This window comes from Chlorocebus sabaeus, chromosome 2 (genome assembly GCF_047675955.1).
Source record: "Chlorocebus sabaeus isolate Y175 chromosome 2, mChlSab1.0.hap1, whole genome shotgun sequence".
Lineage (NCBI taxonomy): Eukaryota > Metazoa > Chordata > Mammalia > Primates > Cercopithecidae > Chlorocebus > Chlorocebus sabaeus.
The window spans coordinates 5,616,297-5,628,730 of NC_132905.1; the positions used below are offsets into that span (position 1 = coordinate 5,616,297).

At 46.8% G+C, this 12,434-nt stretch overlaps 1 long non-coding RNA gene across 4 annotated transcripts in view; it reads right to left on the minus strand.

Moving 5' to 3' along the window:
• Positions 1-12,434, minus strand: part of LOC140708787 (uncharacterized) — a 60,550-nt gene that overhangs the window by 25,386 nt on the left and 22,730 nt on the right. The window lies entirely within an intron of this gene.

Consider the following 12,434-nt stretch of genomic DNA (forward strand, 5'->3'; position numbering starts at 1 on the left):
CACCTAAGGAGAGGAGCTTTCCACATTTCTTAGCTTCTAGAATTCCGTTTTCTCAAAGACAGAAATCACTTTTCACCCAGAAATCTGGTTATTTGTATATAGGAGGTAGTCTTATATTAGACTAGAAGCTCCCTGCAAACATCAGTCTTGGGTCTGCCAAAGTCCTAGTATTGTGTACAAGGTATGGGAAGCCTGGATGGCTGCCTGCTTATATGTACAGATGATAGGTATATGGACGGGTGGATGGATGGACGGATGGATGGGTGGACAGATGAGTGAATGGATGGATGGACGGCAGATTGAATGAATAAACAGATGATTGTTTGAATAAGTGGTTGGATAAGTAGTTGATTGGATGAATAGATGGTTGCTCACTGCCATTTTTATAGCTGTTCTTGATGACAACAAAGGTAAAAGGGTAATCGCATCAGGTTAAATCATTGTATCCCAAACTGATTTCCACAAAATCCCCAGCCTATAAGATGTATCTTAAAATAAGTACTCATCCTTAAGTAGATTTGAGAAACGCTACATACTCTAGCCTCCTTATGGGGTGGTCACAATGCCCATTAGCATGTTAGCCCTGAGAATTCCTTCAAAGAGGGAATATGTTTGGCTCAAGGTATTTTGTTCCATGTTGGCTTCTTGTCTTCATAATGAACTCATCACAGAGCATCCCTCATCCAAGGTCTTTTAAAGTGGTTAATATTCCAAGCAGGTGAATGAGATGGTGAAGACCCCAGGCTGGGCAGCTGGATGTCTGCTAAGTGGAGATCGGGTCTGGGCAAGAAGAAGGCACTGGATTCTGCCCATCTTCCTCCTTCCCTGTACCAAGGCTGGCAGGGGGAGGTGGCTGTCTCACTTTCCTGAGCTTTCACGACCCAAGACTGAGTCATCCCACTTTATCTTCCCTTTGTTACATTGGCAAGCATTCAGATGGTGCTAGCTGTAGCTATGACACAATGCTGCAATGATAAAATACTGCCTATTCTCCTTGGAACAAGAGGTCAGGAGGGATCTGATCATTTTTCCTAAAGAAATCATCTTGCATTTCAAGCTAAAGATTCTCCAACCTCTTCAGTGACTACAGAATACCAAAACTTAAGACGCAAAGACTTAGAAATGGAAGGAGAAGTCTACCTGTTGGCCCCTTCCCTACTTCTCACGAAGGTGGGGGGGGGGTGGGCTGTATAGACCTTCTTGGGGCAGGGTCTACACTGCAGTTCCTGTTGGGGACCATTCCTGGTGAAAAAGTGAAGTTGGCTTCCCAGCTCTTTCTGCCTCCCCTTCAGAATGTTTCCCCTGCTTCCATCCCTCCTGACGCATGAACCTTCTACCGACTTCTGTAATGCCCCAGAGGCCTCAGCACACGCCACCCTTTCTGTCTAGCATGCCTTCCCTGCACCTGCAAGGCAACCTCTGGGCCTCCTCTGGAGTCAGCTCAGCTGCCCTGCAAAGCGCAGTACCTCTCACCACCCTTGTCTGCTTCCCTCTTTCTCTCATGGAGTGGATTCCAATCTGGAGTTGTTACATCTATCTATTGCTTTCTCCTTGCGGACTACACAGTCACAGTGGACAGACAGGGTTCACCATCCTCATCGGTCCCTGACACAGTGCCTGGCACATGCTGCATGCTTAGTAAAGATTCACTGAACTGCTGACTCACAAAGGGTGGCATTTTCAGGCATATTCGCAGGGCTCTATGTTTTACGTGGTGCCACCATCACTTCTCAGAAATCTACAACCCATAGTGTCATCCAGGTCATTCATGAGGCTGGATGAAGTCTTTGGAGTGATAACCTATGTTTCTTCTTTCCTTCCTTCTGACCAGCCATGGAGCTGGTAAATCTGAGCGTTTATTCCAGAAAGAATATTGCTTCTATCTGAGAAAGAAAACACCTCTTGCAAGAGTCAAGATGAACAGCTAGAGCAGAATGCTGCACTCGGGGCTTCCCTCTGAAATGCCCCAGCACACAGCACGGGCTTCCAGTGACACCATCCAGAGTCCACTGCATTACCCTAGGAAGAGAAGGGCCACGCTGGGTTGTGGCCTCGGGGCCTGTGGTTGCAGATATTTTCATTCTATGGTTTAGACGCTGAAGCCTCCTCCCACTCCTGTGACTGATTCCCACTGCCCAGTGACGTCACACTTGGAGAAGGCTGCTCTGTAATCAGACCCCTTTCGTGGGGCCGGCTGGAGACATTTCAGAATTCTCTCTTGCTACTTCAAAGCCTTGGGGCTCCCCTCACCCCTTCCTTAATTAGAAAATAACAGAGGGAGGCAGTTACACAATTTCAACAGCAGAATCCTTTTCTGCTTGTGGCTTTGCTCTCACTCCTTGGAGAATCCATTGTTAGCTTCCAAAGACCCTAAAGCAATGACCAGTTCCCTAACTTCCAGTAAAATCCTGCCCCAGGAAAAGGCTACCTTGTGTGTGTCTGACAGACAAGGGTGGTAGAGGAGCTGCGAACCATGATGCTTCTTCCGGCTGCCTCTGCTTTCTGCACTAGCCCCACATCCTACCATCAGCCACTCTGCAAGTCAGATTATTCTCTGGATACACGGTCCACAACTCTGAGCCTTTGCACATACTGCTTCCATTCCCAGAATGAGCTTCCACCCTTAGTGAACTCAAGGACTCCTGCACATCCACTAAAACCCAGTGTCAATATCCACCTTCCAAGAAGCTTTCCCTGACTTTCCCAGCAGATTCTGGCATCCTTCTCTGGGCTTCCACAGCCCAACGTGCACAGCCCAAATTGTCCTCCAGTCCAGCAATGTGGCAAGATCATCTGTAGAACCCCTGCATCAGGCCACATCTTAGGGGTTCCTGGATCATCAAGGGCACTACCAGATCCTACTTCCCTCTGACCGTGCACAGCATTTGGAGTTTTGGGTTTGAGAACTGGATTTGGCACTAATTCCCTGCCCAACTCTAGGCAAGCTACTCCACTTCTTGGGCCCCTGAATTTTTTACCAATAAAATGAGGGACATGAACCTGCCTCACAGGACTGTGGTGGGGGTTGAGAGAAACTCTGAGTGTGGAAGTAAGGAAGAAGGGGCACCTTCACATTTTTAATAATGAATCAAATAAGAGGTTGTTTATTCCTGCTCTCTCTCCCTTTCTTCCTGTTCTCTTCCCATCTCCTCTTATCCTTTCCACTCCCTGCATCAGACAAATGGGTTCTGTGGGAAAATTTCACCAGTCCACCAAGAGAAGCACCAATTTGAAACCCCCAAGTCACATGGCTGTAAGGGTTGAGCCTTCCTCTGGGTGAGGCTCTGCTGGAGTTAGCAACAGAGTTGCTGCACCATTTCACCACTCTGTTAAGACCCAATCGATCTCTCCAGCAAAACCTCCTGCAACAGCAAAACTGTGGCCAACAGATTATAGGAGGATTAATCACCCCTGCCCCCGCACTCCCACAGCATTTTGTACCTGCCTCCTTTAAGTACAGTTAATCAAACGATGCACAGAGGGCCTCCCCCGCCCCCAGGGTGACTTCGCTTTGTGGTATGACACCACTCAGGCGTTCATTACCTCTGGGGGAACCTCTGCCAGGCCCCCTCTCCTGGGCACCTGCTCGGGGCCAGCCAAGCTCCTCTGCAACCCCTATTGTCACACTGTCTCACCGACCTTGTCTGTTAATGTCTCTGCACTCCTGGGGGTGAAGGTGTCCAGGTATCAGGGTGCTATGCTTGGAGACCAGTTTCACAGCTTCTCCAGGGCCACTTAGACCTACTCAAGAGAATTGTATTGGAACATTCAAGTCCAGGAACACAACTTTTCTTGAACCCCAGAGGCATTTACAGAAGAACTGAGCCTTCTGTGGAGAGTATGAGGTACTTCATTGACCCTCTCTGAGCCTCAGTTTCCTCATCTGCTCAGTGAGGACCATGACTCTCTACCTCACAGGGTTCATATAAGCTGTTGTATGTAAAGCCCAAACATAGGACCTGACCTCTCTGAAAGCTCAATGAATCTGAGAGAATCATGTCGCTGTTATCAAGACAAATGCAAATCCAAGCATTGTATGGGACAAAACAGGAGTCCCAGTGGGGGAAGAGAGAAAACTATTCTATTCTGGTAGATGAAGCACAGTAGCATTCAATTATCACCATCATTTTAAGGGGAATGAGGGAGGGATAAAGAGCTAAAGAAGTAGTTGCCCCTTGAGGGGGGAGTTTCCATAGCTCAGCCCCTCACTAACACTTGAGCTGGATTCCCCTCCAGTGGAAGGTTATCAGCAGGGTGCCCGTGGCAGCATTCACCCCATGTGACCAATGAGGAATCTGAAGACCAGAAAGGCCTGCCCTGAAAGGGAATGAAACCCTGACGCAGGCCACCACGCAGAAGGACCTTGAAAACACGGCGCTAAGTGAGAAAAGCCAGACACAAAACGCTACATCCCCTGTGAGTCCATTCAAAGGAAATGTCCAGAATGGGCAAATCTGTAGAGACAAAGCAGACAGAGACTGCTCAGGGCTAGAGGGAATGGGGGGATAGGGGATGATTGCTGAAGGGTATGGGGTTTCTTTTTTGAGGTGATGAAAATGTTCCAAAATGGACAGTAATGATGGTTACACAACTCTGTGAATGCATTAAGAACTTTTGAGTTCTACACTTCAAATAGTTGCATTGTGTGGAACGTAGATTATATCTCAATAAAGCCTTTTTAAAAAGAAAGATAGGCTGGGCGCGGTAGCTCACACCTGTAATCCAGCACTCTGGGAGGCTAAGGCAGGCAGATCAGCTGAGGTCAGGAGTTTGAGACTAGCCTGGCCAACATGGTAAAACCTGTCTCTACGAAAAATACAAAAATTAGCCAGGTGTGGTGGTGTGCGCCTGTAATCCCAGCTACTCAGGAGGCTGAGGCAGGAGAATCACTTGAATCGAAGAGGCGGAGGTTGCAGTGAGCTGAGATTGAGCCACTGCACTTCAGCCTGGGAGACAGAGTGAGACTCTGCCTCAAATAACTAAACAAACAAACAAACAAACAAACAGAAAAGGAAGGGCATTAGCCCAAGGTCAAACAGGCAAAACGTCTCATAGGCAGGACTCAGCCCCGATCTGCCTACCCTCATTCACGCCCCCAGTGCCTGTCCTCCAGCTCCAGTCCCATTTCTTCAGCCTCCAGACTTTACAGACAACTCTCAGGTCTGAGCACTTGGAGAACCTCTATCCCGAGAGCACAGCCCACCTCCCCATAGCTCTCACCCCACCGGGCCCTGTTTCCAAAAGTGTGAGTCGATGATCCGTTTCCTGATCACATCCACAGTCTGAGGCTGTGAGTTTCCAATGGATGGTACATTCTAGAAGCTCCCCCCCTCACCTCCGTGAGCACCAGTTTATCTGATCTGGCACAGACGACTATAAATAAACAGTTAGAGACTGCCCTGTCTGATGAGCCATTTTCTGAGATCATATGAACTTGCTTTTAAGTAGCAGCTTTTCACAGATCGGTTGCTATGAGGCACTTTATTAAAAACCACCCATTTGCAGCTAAAATCCAGCTTCAACCAAATCCAATTTTCGTATCTACTGCTTTTTTAGACATAATGATCAGGACATCGTTTCTGTTTCTATGGGAAAGAATGGATTCAAAGGGCTGTTTTTCTGTGTGTTTTCTCTTTCCTAACAGGCAGGTAGACTATGCATGTTTAAGGCTGCTGTGTGCCATGGCCCTGGAGACCTTCAATAGAGACCAAATATTTATGCTTTGTTAGTGCACACAGACTTCCCCGGTAATGTTGATTAGTGCTAGAGGCTTATCCAACCAAGGTCAGGGGCTTGTGCCCCCCTAAACTGGTCCCATTAGCTTCTCTTAGAAGTAAAGCTTCTGCTTCTTTGCCGCCTGGCTGCAGCCCACACACCAGCCCCTCTCCCGCTAACAAATATTACTGATCATGCTGGAGATTGAATGGGAGACATTGATGGGCTGATGGTGCTCTGTATTGGGGCCAAAACAAAGAACATGCTCTTTTCATAATGGGTCCTCCCCAGGATCTTTGTATCATTCAACCTTTTTAGAAGCCCAAAGGCAGCATGCGTGGTAGTGAGAGGCAGGGACTCAGCATCCCCCAGGGTGGACTCTTGCTGGGCTCAGGCAGCCCCTGGCTGGGTGATGGCGGGTATGGCTTTCGGAGACTCCATGGCTTCATCTCCACTGAGGGTGAGAGCAGACCTGTTTCAGAGGATCGGGGCAGGGGTAAACATAGTATCAGGCACAGAGCACCCAGCACAGTGTTTGGCACAGAATAGAGGCTCAATCCACAGTCGCCACATGGTGACGATAATGATTATTAATACATTTCCAAGGTGGCATATGTTTATTGAGTGTCTTTTCAGTGCTTCATTTTTCAGTCATCATTTGGTTGAATAATTTGCAATTCACTTTAAAATTCGTTAAAAGGGTAGGTCTCACGTTGAGTGTTCTTACCATAATAAAATAAAAAAGAACTGATTCGAGTTGGAAGCTATTTCTTGGAAGCCTTCTGTTTATCCAATCCTCCCTCTGATCTTTCTCCCCCATCTCCTGGTTTTGAATACACGCACACTCATTTAATAAATATCTGTAGAGACCTACTGTGCAACAAGCCTTGCAGGGAAAGGGGAATTTCAAAAGAGCAGGATCCAGACCATGCCCTGGGACACCCGGCAGCTCCTCAAAGAATCAGACAGAAACCGAATCCCAAGACCAAATATATATATAGCTGGAATGTACATTGAGCAGGTCCAGAGGAGGGGAAGGGGGGAAGGAAGGAGAGGGCCCTGCAGAAGAGCAAAGGCTTACACCATAGAGAAGAGTTGTCCATGGGGACAAGTGAGGGGACTGATGCATGGCAGCAGAAGCAGGCGACAAGAAGTCCGGGGGTGGAAATGGAGCTCAGATGTGAAAACTGGAGTTGGAGACCAGGGGGACACTGGTCTGCAAATGATGAGAGGGGACGCTCAGCCAGGTAGTGTGGGCCACCAAAAAAGAGCTAGGCAGGAGCTCCACGTGTAAGGGAACGAGGAAGAGGTACTAGGGAGGGCAGCATCCTGGGACAGGGATCCTTCCAGAGGGGACCCTAAACTCCATATGCAGAAGGTCAAGGGAGCTCTCCCTGGAGTCTTCATTGACATATGCCAATTCCATTACTCACTCTGAGTTTTGCAAGGGTGGCTTGTGCTAGTCCTGATGTTTTCCTGTAGGGAGCCCTTACGGTTCTCTACACCCCTTCCTACCAAATCAGCCCCAGCACCTGGGCCACTTGCAACGGCCTTCTCCCAGAAAGTGGCCTCTGGACTTCAGTGTTTTGGGAAGGGGGTTGGAGGGATGATAGCTCACTACTTAAAAAAATTAAAAGACACAGCAATTGGGCTGAAATAAAACTCTCACCTCTGCCAACAACATCAAAGTAGAGATTAAAGGCTGATTTTAAGATTTAAAGGCACTGTGCTGATGGCTTTGGGTGGGACCCTGTTTCTGCAGAATTACTGGTAATAGCAATTCTAGAAACAGGTTATAATAACAGCACTTACCAGAGATACACTATGTACTAAGGTCTCTGGATGATAAAGTGGATAGAAATAGCTCATTTCCATCCCCAAATTCACTAACAGAGAGAGCAGTTAGCCAGGGCAGACCATGGGTAATGATGCTCGGTTGTCTGTGAATTAATTTCTGGACAGTACTGCCAGGAGCTAATGCATTTTTCAGTGAAGAGGAGCTTCAAGAAATCTTAATGCTAGTGTGGATTGGTTAATCATTATATTTACATCATCTCGGTGGGGTGAGGGGCCAGCTGGGGTTAATGGACATTTTGGAAGATGTGAGAACACAGCCTTGGCAGGAGAGAGATAGGAAGCCACATCCATTCCACTTCGGGGCTGACAAACTCTGCCTGTCCTCAGGACTGCTGAATTGCTGCTCGGTCATTTCGGAATTAAAGATGCATCTACTTTCTGATTAGCAGAGTTCAGCTTCTTTTGTGAAACTTCTCAAACAATTTTATTCCCTGGTTACCTTCACATTTATTCTCAAATCTCTACTCCGTGGAGAGGTTGGTGTCAGGGCAGAATTGACCCAGAAGCTTACTGTTAACGTGATTTATCGATAGTAGTGTGAGGTTGTATACAAATTTGGCTTATCATTTTGATGCATTGGCCATACTTGATGATAAGGTGTACATTGCTATAAAAATAAACTTATTGTGGCTCCTGAGTGCCTTTTTTCCCCCTTTTGGCTGCACAGCATTCCCGGGAAATGATTAATAAGATGTTTCATTTAAGTACCAAGCAATCCAGGGACCGAGCAGGAACACAGAGACCCGGATGCAGGAAAGCTTGAAATTAACAGGCAGCCATAGAAAGTATAAGATTAATTTCATTTTCTTTTCTTATCTTATGCTCTCTTTTATGTCTTTCCCTATGTAAAGGGGGAGATTAATTAATCCAGAAATGATCTTTTTGTTGGCAATTTTATATTATGTTTGACTACTTAATAGAAATCTGAGCTACAGCGAGGCAGGATGCAGAAAGCGTATCCCGAAGGAGGAGAGGGAGAAGTCATTTTGAGCACAGGAGGCAGATTTCACAGCCAGTTTCAAAGCTGGGAACAGGAAGGGTAAAGCAAACACCACAAGGCATTCATTCATTCATCTATTCATTCATTCCACAGACATTTTCCCACAACAGCCACAGAGCCAGGCTGGGGAGCCTCCCTTGTTCAGCCTGCTCCTTTGGGCTGCACCTGATCAAATTTTTAGGGTGATTTGGAATGAAAATGAAATTCAGTACAATTCAGTACATATTTATTGAGCAGCAGCCATATGTTCAGCATCATCCCGGCTGTGTGGGGAATATCAAAAAGGGGGGACATGGTGGCTGTCACCAAGGATCTCGCATCTAATTGGGGAGATAAGATACACACACACAATACAAGGCAATTATGGTAATAGCGTGCATTTAAATACCACTCTCCTGTTTACCCACATTTCATATCAGCCTCTCTACATTGTTGGAACCTCTCAACAACTTGGGGAGGGAGGAGGGCAGATATGATGAGTCTCATTTTGCAAATGAGGGATCCGAGGCTCAGCGGGGTCGGGAGACTGGCCTCAAATCACCCAGCCATAAATGACAGCCCAGGATGCCAGCTAGGGTCGCAGGCTCCCAGCCTGTGGTGTCTTTCAACTAATCAGCTACACTGATTAAATGCCCGGTGGGGGTGGGTGGGGGGCAGCTGCCGGGGCTGGAGAGCTGGCCCTAGCCAGGCCTCCAAGGGCTCCTTTCTGGGGAAGCACAGGTCACGTCAACCTTGCGTTGAATCCTGCCCCAGTTTTCCACCAAGGTCCCCGATGGCAGCAATGAAGGAGAGCCTCCTTCCCTTATCAACTTTCTCCTATAAGAATCCTATTCCACCCAGAGGGAAAAGAATAGGCAGTGAGTCCACTCAGGTCATCTTGAAGGCAACCCAGGGAATAGGCAGCTGACTCAAGAACCCTGGACATCACAAATTGGTACTGATCACACGCAGGCCACCATTTTAACATTAGGGCCAGCATCAATTTTAGGGTACCATGTCAACAAGGGCACAGATGATGCCAGAACCCAGCTGTCCCCAAAACCCTGGCACAGGACAGAGCAAGCTGGGGCACACAGTGGGCACTACAGATGAGAACCTGAAGGAATGAGCCAGGCCCGCCCTGGCTCTCCAAAGGGTGGCCTTCTCGGGCGCTCAGCCCAATTTTGCTCAATTTCTCCTCTTGCCTCTTGTGCTAAGTTAGGAGGACAGATGACATCATTCCTCCTCAGACCCATTAACCACATGGATCGATGGCAAGAAATAAAATTTGGATTTTTCAAAAATCTCCACAGCAGATGGCCCCAGGAGACCAATTGCAACAAGATTCCTAATTAAATATAATTAAATAAGCATTAAGAGAGAGACTGATGTTCCCCTCTCCACATTACACCACTCCGTGCCAAAGAGTACAAAACTGAGAACGTCATTGTCCACAGAAAAGCCACAAAGATCATTCAGCTCCGGCCTCTGGTGACCGAGCTGGGAAAACTGAGACCAGAGGAGCTAAAAATTCAACCAAGATCTGCAGGGATGTAGGGCTGACGACCAAAAGCCGACTGAGAAACTGACTCGTGCGCAAATGCCCATTTTGGGGTCATGCTGTTAGCATCTAAAAGGCCCAGACACTTGCATGCTGGGCAGACTTGGGCAAGTTCCTTTACGTCTCTGGCCCTCTTTTCTTTCTTTCTTTCTTTCTTTTTTTTTTTTTTTAAACTGAGTCTCGCTCTGTCACCCAGGCTGGAGTGCAGTGGTGTGATCCCGGCTCACTGCAACCTGAGCCTCCCAGGTTCAAGCAATTGTCCTGACTCAGCCTCCTAAGTAGCATGCCACCACGCCTGCTAATTTTTGCATTTTTAGTAGAGATGGGGTTTCATCATGTTGTCCAGGCTAGTCTCAAACTCCTAACCTCAGGTGATTAGCCCATTTTGGCCTCCCAAAGTGCTGGGATTATAGGTCTGTGCTTTTTCTGTTCTTCTAGATCAGTGCCTTATAACAGAGGTATAATGTGAATCACATCCATAATTTTTTATTTCCTTGACACATTTTCAAAAAGTAAAAACAAATGGATAATAAATCAAAAGAATACAATTTTCATTATACATTTTATATAACCCAAATCCCAGCAGGTAATCAATATGAAAGTTATTAATTGAGTAGTTGACACTTTTCTTTTTCACCTTAAGTCTGAAATCTGGTGAGTGTTTGACATTTACAACTTGTCTCTGTGTGGACTGGCCACATTTCAAGTGCAGTAGTGAATGGTGACCACACTGGCCAGTGCAGGCCCAGAAGATGGGCCTGAGAGTCTCTCACAGGTTGTTGTGAGTTGGGTTTTTTTTTGTTTTTCTTTTTTTAAATAAACACAATGTGGCTGGGCATGGTAGCTGAGGCCTATAATCCCAGCCCTTTGGAAGGCGAAGGTGGGTGGCTTGCTTGAGCCCAGGAGTTGGACCAGCCTGGGCAACATGGGGAGACCGCATCTCTCCAAAACTACAAAAAATCCAAAAAAATTTAGCCAGGCGTGGTGGCATGTGCCTGTGGTCCCAGCTACCCAGGAGGCTGAGGTGGGAAGATTGCTTGAGCCCTTACAAAGGCAGAGGCTGCAGTGAGTGGAGATTGCACCACTGCATTCCAGCCTGGTCAACAGAGTGAGACTCTGTCTCAAAAAAAATAATAAAATAAAATAAATAATTAAGAAAATAAACATGATGTGAAATGTGCTTAGCAGCATCCCCACGTGTCATTAGCACCCAGTAAATATTAGCTGCGATGATTATCAGAAAGCCAATGTCCAAAGAATTCATCCAGAAAGCATAACAGTCCATGGCTCCTATTTATCAAATTTTCTCTTTCAATTCCCTTCCACAAACACAGCCCTGAACAGAGCGACTGTCGGGGGAGGGATTTCTTTAGTCTCCGGGTAAAGCTATTAAAAACAAATGGCGGCTTCTCGAGCTCGCCCTTAAAGCAGTCGGTGGATCCCAAGATGAAAATTCAACTGCAGCCAAATTGTGTTATAAACGGTTTCGCTCCACCTGGGGTCTGGACGCTGGGCAGATGTAATCCCCTCTCCTGGGCATACACTGATGGAAACCCCGCCTCACTGCATCAGCCAAAGCCTTTAAATCAGCCATTATTCCCGGCCTGACATGAGAGTTACAACAGGGTTTTACAGGCCCTCTGCAGGGCTCTCTAAATTTTGTGACCGTAGCTTCCTAAGGCTTGTTCTTACCCAGCAATCCAAATAAAAATAGTGCTATTGATCACAAAGGCATCAATAATGTCAGCCTTAAAGCTACTTGTGCACATTTCTAATTGTCCTGTCCTTTTTATGTCTTTAAATATTACCATAAGCATCTTAGAGATTCACTACCTCTGGTTGGGAGGAAGGAAATCACCCCCCATCTCAGTCCCAGGCATTGGAAAGCAATGGGGAGGAAAACTCCCATGCTAGGAATAATTGTGAAGTCCCTTTTTGTAAAAAAGAAAACAAAACACTGGCTCCCATGTTGAGCTTGGCATTATAGCTCGTCAGGAAATGCCGCCCAATTATGCCTAATTTCTCATTGTTTTCCCAACCGGTTTGCGTCCTAGCAATTACGCTTCATTCGCAGTAAGAGAAAAGTAAAATGCCCAGCTGGTAGACTGATCAGAAAGCCGACAGCCAATAAATTAATCAAGAAATAAGGAATGAATGCTGTGTTTGATGTTTGCAAATCACACATGTGGATCTCCAGATGTTTGGACTTAATTTTTACAGCCATAAAAACCAAGAAAGAGGAAACTGGGAGTGACTCCAGCAGCTAAGCAAATCCTCCCTGGCAAAGCGACTGCTCAGCTCCCTCTGGAATCTTCTTCTCAC